The sequence below is a fragment of the Ornithorhynchus anatinus genome, chromosome 4 (genome assembly GCF_004115215.2).
Source record: "Ornithorhynchus anatinus isolate Pmale09 chromosome 4, mOrnAna1.pri.v4, whole genome shotgun sequence".
Lineage (NCBI taxonomy): Eukaryota > Metazoa > Chordata > Mammalia > Monotremata > Ornithorhynchidae > Ornithorhynchus > Ornithorhynchus anatinus.
In genome coordinates this window covers 63,910,571-63,920,107 of record NC_041731.1, presented here as the reverse complement: position 1 = coordinate 63,920,107, position 9,537 = coordinate 63,910,571, and the positions used below count along the sequence as shown (strand labels likewise).

Here is a 9,537-nt window from a genome sequence, read left to right as displayed (position 1 = left end):
GCATTCACTGAGCGCTGAGCACTGTACTAAGCGCTTGGGAGAGTACTGTAGAACAGAATTAGTTGATAGGTTCCCTGCCCTGCCCATAAGATTCCTGAATGACTTTATGTCACCAAAGCATGGCCTAGCGGAAAGAACACAAGCCTGGGAGTAGGAGGACCTGGATTCTAATCCTCGGTCTGCCCCTTCTCTGCTGTCTGACCTTGGACAGGTCACTTCCCATCCCTGTGCCTCGGTTTCCTTATCTGTAAAATAAAGATTAAATTGTACTTCATCATGCTTAGACTGGGAGCCCCATATGGTACGGGAACTGTGCCTGACCTGATTATCTTGTGTCTGGCCCAGTGCTTAATATAGTGCTTGGCATATAGTAAGCACTTAATAAGTACCATAATTATTACATAAGAAGCAATCATACTCTTTTCCCTCTCAGGATCACGTCTGGAAGAGTTTCCAGTACTCTACCAGCTTTGACTACGGGACGGAGAGTCAAGCAGAGGCCTGTCCATTCCATTCCTAGCTGGGGCAGTGGCTAGCGAGTGGAAGGCCATCTGCCTCATGTCAAAAGTCCCCTATGTTTCGGGCAGCAGCGGCATGGGAGAGAGTTGAAGGCAGAGCCTCAAGTTGACAGCACAGAAGGAGGCAATGGTCAACCACTTCCGTATTTTGACCAAGAAAACTCTATGGATGCACCACCAGAACAATTGTAGATAGAGGTGGGGCATCCTGGGAGAGATGTGTCCATGGTGTCACTACGGGTTGGAGACGACTGAACAGCATAAGACCAGGCAAGATCATATTCTTAAAATAGAGGCTTGGGTTCTAGTCAAAATATAATTTAATTTGAGAAGTCAGCCAATCATATTTACTGGGCGCTTACTGTGTGCTGAGCACTATGCTAAGTGCTTAGGAGAGTACAAAATAACAATATGACAGACACAATTCCTGCCCACAGCGAACTCACAATCTAGAGTAACGGCATGATCTGGCAGAAAGAGGCTGGGTTTGGGAATCAGATGACCCAGATTTTAATCCCAGTTCCTCCACTTGACTGCCGTGTGATTCCTGGCAAGTCCCTTGACTTCATTCATTCAATCGTATTTATTGAGTGCTTACTGTGTCTAGAGCACTGTACTAAGCGCTTGGAACGTACAATTCGGCAACAGATAGGGATAATCCCTGCCCAACAACGGGCTCAGAGACTTCTATGTGCCTGAGTTTCCTCATCTGTAAAATGGGGCCAAAATGCCTATTCTCTTTCCCCCTTAGACCATGAGCCCCGTGTGACAGGGACCACTGTGTCTGACCTGATTATCTTGTATCTTCCCCCAGCATTTAGTACAGTGTTTAGTAAATTGTACCCAGTTTATTATTATTATTATTATCATTACCTTTACCTGATTGATTTTTCAGGTCTTGAATATTTTACTTTAGTATCAAGTACAGACACAGCTCTCCAGTACCCTGGACTTTTATTCACCCTTTTAGTCCTTTAGCCCATTTAGAACAGTGCTAAGCTCAAACGGAGAACTCAGAAATAGGCAAGGATGGCTCAGCACAAACTATCACCACTAATATAAAAACGATTCAAGTATATGCCTTTCTGATGTTGGAATACATCTTTCCCTCTTTATCATGAATGCCCGGGCAATGCTCACCCCAGAAGGCGAGAAGTCAAAAAACAGGCCCGACCGCATCTTTATTGGCACGGTGTTCAAGTGATGCTACGGGAAAAACGCTCATCGTGAGCAGCAACGTCCTTCAAACTGAAGGGCAACTCTACTCGATACCACAGTTGAATGATGACAACAAGGGAAAGATGGTCCCAGAGAGGATAAGATCACTGACCCCACCAAACTCTTCAGTTTAGAATAAAATGCGTCAACTTGGTAAACAAAGTGTCTGAAATTTTCATTCATGTTCTATTTGAATCCTCATTTTTCCTTACATTCCTTATTCCGCTTGCCTGGCGAGTCTTCCTCGCCACTTTATGCCCATTGATCTTTCTCCTCCTTCTACGGGAGCACCGGTCATTCTGTGGTCATGAAAGTGGAGCAGGAGTAACCACCCCTGTCCACGGGAATAGGGATAATGGATTCTGCACCCAACGCCGCCCATCATCCACGATAACATAACATCATACTGCATCTAATGAGATCAGAGACATCCCACTGGCTTTGCTCTGATCCCTGCAGTCGCCCTCCTTCCCTGTGATTGGCTTACTCTCCAAACCCACTTTCTTGTGGCGGGGAACATATCATTTCTTTGTTTTGTAGCCAGTCGACTGTACTTATTGAGCGCTTAATCTGTACAGAGCACTGTACTAAGCAATTGGGAGAGAACAATGCAACAGTTGGTAGACATGTTCCCTGCCCACAAGGAGCTTACAGTATAGAGGGACTCTTCCTTACCATCATCACCTTCAATTATCTTGTTTCTTCCTTCCTTTCATTAATTCAGTCATGTTTATTGAGTGCTTATTATGAGCAGAGCACTATACTAAGCGCTTGGGAGAGCACAATATAACAATATAACAGACACATTTCCGGAACTTTCCAATCACTTAGCGCTGTGTATTGCATCCAGTGGATGTTCCATAAGTACTATTCTCTTTATTACTACACATTCGCTCACTCACTCTCTGTCTCTCCCTCTCCCTCTCCAACACATAAACACACACGCTTGCAGGCTCAGGTCAGTATTTTTTTTTTATAGCAATTATTAAGCTCTTGCCATGTGCCAGGCACTGTACTATGTGCCGGGGCAGATGCAAGCTAATCAGGTTGGATACAGTCCATGTCTCACCTGAGGCTCACAGTCTCAATCCCCATTTTATGGATGAGGCAGCTGAGGCACAGAGAAGTTCAGGGACTTGTCCAAAATCACACAGCAGACAAGTGGCAGAGCCAGGATTAGAACCCAGGTCCTTCTGACTCCAAGATGCACGTCCCATCCACCAGTCCATGTTGCTTCCTAAATAGGGCCACAGTTGAAAGAGCTGCTTCCCTTGGGTAAGTAGGAGCACAGATTAAACTCAGTGAAATTAAAGTGTATTAATTTGATCTCTCTCCTGATAAAACCAGGCAGGATAAGACATTTCGATAAGGGCAATCACAAAGGTTTGCAGGAAGCTCTGGTCATCTGACCCGGCACCATCCGTCAAATGGCTCCCCGAGAGTGGATTCAAGCAATCAAGTTGATCGGTGATCCAGGCCACGCTATTTCAGCCCCAGTGCCTTGTACGGAAATGGTGTCGTGCAACCACAGATGCTGCAAATTCACTTTGGAATTTTCCCAACCACATTTTCATTTTTTACGGAGACTACTATATTGTGCAAAGTGTTTCCACTGGGTAAATACCCCGACAATACTGAAACTTGCTGGGATTAAAGTGAGCAGTTGTTTCTTGAATCCTTGATTTTTTTCCAGATGACAGTTAATCCCTGGGTCACACCCTAGGCCTCAGGTGTTACTTAAATACTGATAGGAAATATTTATTATTCCTCCCAGGACATATATCGCAGTTTCCTTTGTAAAAATAATAATAAAAAAGCAGAAAAAACTCTAGAGACTTTGGTGAAACCATATTTTGTAAGCTTTCATTTTTTTTTTTGCCTGAAGATAAATACAGAGTGGCATAAACATTCTCTTTTTCAGTACTCTCCCAGACCTAATTAGCAGCTCTCCCACACACTGAACTTAACCCTCAGCCTATTTTAACATGCCCAGGTATTTTCCCTGCAAGACTCCTAAGGACACCGAGCAGAGCACAGTCTTCAGTTTCAAGTTATTTTGTTTAAGAATCAAATTCCCACTTACACTCATCTTTGGCTTCTGCTTCTTTAGATACCATCATGTACTATTACCATATATTACTATGAAGTACAATCATCTTTTACAGGTAAAAACTTGGCGGCATTTCAAATGTTCTTCTCAACAGCTAATTGATTTAGATAGCGTTCTACTGTTCAAGTTAAGACACATTTCCTTGAACGTAAGCAATGGTTTCCACTTAGAGGCTGTGCCCATCCCATCCTCGTACTATCCCTTCTAAAGCACAGACTTCTTTCGGATCGGCCTCTGGACGGTAAGCTCGCCGTGGGCAAGGGAACATGTCTACCAACTCTGTCGTATTTATTCGTTCAGTCGTATATATTGAGCGCTTACTGCCTGCAGAGCACTGCACTAACTGCTTGGAGAGTGCCATTCAACAATAAACAGACACATTGCCTGCCCTCAGTGAGCTTCCAGTATCTCCCAAGTGCTCAGTACAGTGCTCAGCCCAGGGTAAGCACTCAATAAATACCATTGATTCATTCATCATTTCTCAGGGCGATTTTTGCTTTCTGGAGCCTCACCCAGAAAGCCGGTTGGGTGGAAAGTCACAAAGTTTCCAGGTTTTGGAGGCTTTTAGGGGGTGCAGGGTATCTCGTTCCCTATTCTCTGATCTCTGAGAAGCAACGTGGCTTAATGGAAAGGACATGGGCTTGGGAGTCAGAGGTCCTGGGTTCTAATCCCAGCCCTGCCACTCGTCAGCTATGGGACTTTGGGCCAATAACTTCACTTCTCTGTGTCTCATTTACCTCATCTGTAAAATGGGGGTGAAGACTGTGAGCCCCACGTGGGACAACCTGCTTACCTTGTATCTACCCCAGCACTTAGAACAGTGCTTGGCACATAGTAAGCATTTAAATACCATAATAATAATTATCATCATCTCCTTGACCACACGATCGCTGTTTTTCCCTTTTGGCCTCAATTTTCATTTTCACTTGCCTCATTCCATCACCCCCTCCCCGAGCGCAATAAACCACGCCAGTTTCTCCCTCTCTGGACAGTCCCCATCTTCCTCCACTGCCCTCCCCCACCCTTTCCAGCCTAGTTAGATAACCCAAATTATGGATTTTCTTCTCTCTTACCCCTGCCTCGACCCATCACGCCTTAATCCCTAACCAGATCTCTTCCAGGGAGGCTTAGAGCACGGGACCAGGAGTCAGAGGGACCTGGGTTCCAATCCCAGCTCCGCCACACGTCTGCTGTGAGACGCTGGGCAAGTCATTTCACTTCTCTGGGCCTCAGTTACCTCATCTGTAAAATGGGGATAAGAGTGTGAGCCCCATGTGGGACAGGGACTGTGTCCAGCCTGATTAACTTGTATCTACCCAAGTGCTTAGAACGGTGCTTGGCACATACTAAGCGCTTAACAAGTACCACGGTTATTATTATTCCCTGACTTCCTTACTCCTACTCTCCACTCTTGACCTGCAGCGTTCTCCCAGTTTTCACATCCTCGCTCCCGGTTCACCCCACCACCGCTTCCCACACTGTTTACACTCCCCTTGCCCCTTTAGCGCTCTCTCTCTCTCTCTCTCGTTCTACGCGGCTCTTTTGGGTTCTTTCTGCCCCTCTCGGCTCTGTTCTTCTTCAAATGCCACTCCCTCCATTCCTAGATTTGGAAAAGTCTTCCACCTACAGGCGGCCACACCTCTCCCTCTCCTCCCCTGAACCTTTGCCTCTTGTGAAACTTTCTTACGGGGCGCATCTAGTTATGACAAGAGAATGGGGAGTCCCACCCACGTTAAAAGGTGGGAAAATGAGCCTGTTAAAAGAGTAAGGTTGAAGAGGTGACTGTTGAAATGACAGTAGTGTGAATGTGTCCGAGCCGATCATTCCATATTTACCCCAACGTTCAGCACAGAGTAAGGGCTCAGTGAATACCATCACTGAGAAGTGGTTTGGTCTAGTGGATAGAGCATGGGCCTGAAAGTCAGAAGGAACTGGGTGCTAATTCTGCCTCTGCCACTTGTCTGCTGTATGATCTTATATCTTCATCACCCTATTTATTCTGTTTAATGAGATGTACATCACCCCGATTCTATTTATTTGCCATTGTTTTTATGAGATGCTCTTCCCCTTGACTCTATTTATTGCCACTGTTCTCGTCTGCCCGTCTCCCCCGATTAGACCGTAAGCCCGTCACAGGGCAGGGACTGTCGCTATCTGTTGCCGATTTGTACATTCCAAGTGCTTAGTACGGTGCTCTGCACACAGTAAGCACTCAATAAATACTATTGAATGAATGAATCTTGGGCATCTATTTATGGGATTTATCTCATCTGTACAATGGAGATTAATTCTATGAGGCCCATGAGGGACATGAACCGTGTCCAACCTGATTAGCTTGTATCTTCCTCAGTGCCGAGGACGGTGCCTGGCATATAGTTAGCGCTTAACAAACACCATTAAAATCATTGTCACTAACATGCAACATGAAGCAAAGCAGCATGACATGGTGGATAGAGCACAGGCCTGGGAGAAAGAAGGTCATGGGTTATAATCTTAGCTCTGCCACTTGCTTGCTGGGTGACCTCGGGCAAGTCGATTCACTTCTCTGTGCTTCAATTCCTTCATTTGTAAAATGGGGATGAAGACTGTGAGCCCCACACGGGACAGAACCTGTGTCCAACCCGATTTGCTAGTATCCAATCCAGTGCTTAGTACAGTGCCTGGCACATAGTAAGCACTTAATAAATACTACAGTTGTTATCTCTAGACTGTGAGCTCATTGATGGGCAGGGAATGCCACTGTTTATTGTTGTACTGTACTTTCCCAAGTGCTTAATACAGTGCTCTGCACACAGTAAGCGCTCAATATACAAGATTGAATGAATGCCTGCCAGCTACAATGGCTGATGTGGGCTGACCCAGTGGTGGAAACTTGCAAACGAAGAGCACCCACTGCTGTTCTCTAGGCTCACACCTGCTGTTTCGATGGAAGCACTTTGTGGGAGGGATAATAATAATAATTATGATATTTGTTAAGCACTTACTAGGTTTGAAGCACCGTACTAAGCGCTGTGGTGGATACAAGCAAATTGGTCGGAACACATTCCATCCCATGTGGGGCTCACAGTCTCACTCTCCATTTTACAGATGAGGTAACTGAGGCCCAGAGAAGTGCACTGATTCAGCCAAGGTCACATAGACCTGGGTTCTAATCCCAGCTTTGCCTTGTCTCCTCACTCCCAGGCCCATGCTCTATCCACCAGGTCATGCTGCTTCTCTATACATAGTGGGCCTGATCTTGTTCAATCAATCGATTTTGCACATTGATTCATTTATTCAGTTGCATTTGAGCACTTACTGTGCGCTAAGCATTTGGGAGAGTATGATAATAACAGTAACCGGACACATTCCCTGACCACAACGCACTTACAGTCTAAAAAGGAAGACAGACATGAATATAAATAAATTCATGATAGGCAACGCAAGAGGAGCCCTGTATGCAGATGCTAGAACGTGTTTCTGCACCTCTGGGAAATGCTTTCAAATCCACAGACTTTGAGCATCATCCCAAATCATACAAACTGAGAAGCAGTGTGCCTTGGAAAGAGCAGAGGCTTGGGAGTCAGAGGACATGGGTTCTAATCCTGCTTTTGCCACTTGTTTGCTGGGTGACCTTGGGCAAGCCACTTACCTTCTCTGTTCCTCAGTTACCTCATCTGTAAAAGGGGGATTAAGAATGAGAGCCCCACATGGGACAACTTGATTACCTTGAATCTACCCCAGTACTTAGAACAATGCTTGGCACATAGTAAGTACTTAACAAATACTATAATTATGAATTATTATAACAGACAATCAAGAATTGGTGAACATAGATGACTACACTCTAAAGACACACAACCAAGAAAATAGGCAAACGACTGCATCAAATCAAGCAGGCGATGAGTGGAAAGAAAACTCTAGAATGTGAGCTCGTTGTGGGCAGGGAATGTGTGTTCATTTTGGCAGCATACTCTCCCAAGTGCTTAGTACAGTGCTGTTTACCTAGTAAACCCTCAATAGATATGATCTACTGACAGCCTGCACTAGAGAAGCCATACACACAACCAGAATTTATTGGTAACACAACTGAACGCTCTCAAATAATTCCATTACCTAGGCAGCACAGTGACTACTCTGATAGAAATGAGACTTGGGGAGTGACAAAACTGCTGCCAATTTTTATTCTGTGCAAGGATTCATTGTTTTTCAGAACATTTCCAAAATTTTTCAACACTAAAATTGGTTGGGATCCAGTATCGTCTAATCTGATATTGTACCTGCCTTAGTGAGGATATAGAATATAATGTAGAGAAATAGCCCTTTAACTGGTCTGCTGAAAGGAAAGATCAGAAGCACTTTAGTCATCAAGGCTCTACAAAAGCAGAAGAGCCGAGTGGATAAAGTGTGGGCCTGCAGCCAGAAGGTCCTGGGTTCTAATCCCGAATCCTTCACTTGTTTGTAAATGGGGATTAAGACTGCGAGTCCCACAGGGGATCGGAACTATGTCCAACCTCATTAGCTCGCATCTACCCCAGTGCTTAGAACAGTGCCTGGCACATAGTAAGTGCTTAACAAATACTATTAAAAAAAAAGATTTTACATTTTTCTTCCTTCAGCATCTCCTGCAAATACACAGAGGCTCACCCGCCCAGGCCCAAGGCTTACTTTGTGCCAGGACATCTCCTCGGAATCTACAGATGGATTCTCGGCGCCTTAGCCTCAGGATCAAAAGGATTAGTACCAGAGAATAATAATGATGATGATACTAATGATTCTGGCATTTATTAAGCACTTACTGTGTGCCAAGCATTGTCCTAAGCACTGTGGTAGACACAAGATCATCATGTCAGACACAGTCCCTGTTCCACACGTTTAAAGGGGAGGGGGAATGAACGAGTATTTATTCCCCATTTTATAAAGTACTGAGGCAGAAAAGTTAAGTGGTTTACCCAAGGACCCATTCCAGGCAATCAATCAATGGTATTTATTGAGCATTTACTGAGTGCAGAGCACTGTTTTAAATATTTGGGAGACTACAATACAACTGAGTTGGTAGGCACGATCCTTGCCTGCAAGGAGCCAGCCAAACAGAGAAGCTGGGATTAGAAACCAGGTCTCCCGAGTCCCAAGACTGAGCCTTCCTCTTTAACTCCTGTCACTTCCCACATCACCTCACAGACTGAGGGCAGGACAAAGGTACCAAATCAAGCCTCTCCTCAAAGAAATCACACCGCGGCAAGCGACATTAATAAGATTAATAAATTCTCCTGGTTAAGCGCCTAATACAACGCTTGGCACACGGTACGCGCTCAGTAAATATACTGACTGATCATATTCTGCCCAGCACTGGCTAACGTGGGTGAAGGGAGCACATGCATTTCACAATATGCCGCACCCAATTCACCTTCTCCTATGTTACAGTGTTTTGCTGAGGGCGCTTTTGGGAGCGTGTGATTAGGAAGCAAATCAGGACAGCCAGAGCAGAACCCCTGGAGCAAGTGTTTATGAAAGTGGGATGTTGCAAGCATTTCTAGACCTGGTCATTTCAAACAGTTTCATTCCTTTGTGGAGAAGCGGCATGGCCTAGCATAAAGAACACTGACCTGCAAGTCAGAGGACTTGGGTTCTAATGCTGATTTTGCCACTTGCCTGCTGTGTGACCTTGTCCCAGTCACTTCATTTCTCTAGGCCTCAGCTTCCTCGGCTGTA

At 45.1% G+C, this 9,537-nt stretch overlaps 1 non-coding gene across 1 annotated transcript; it reads left to right on the top strand.

The window, feature by feature from the left end:
- The first annotated feature begins 423 nt into the window (after positions 1-423).
- LOC114811804 lies at positions 424-562 on the top strand. The gene has a single exon (XR_003759500.1). It is a non-coding gene; the product is annotated as a small nucleolar RNA SNORA7 (small nucleolar RNA).
- Positions 563-9,537: the final 8,975 nt, after the last annotated feature.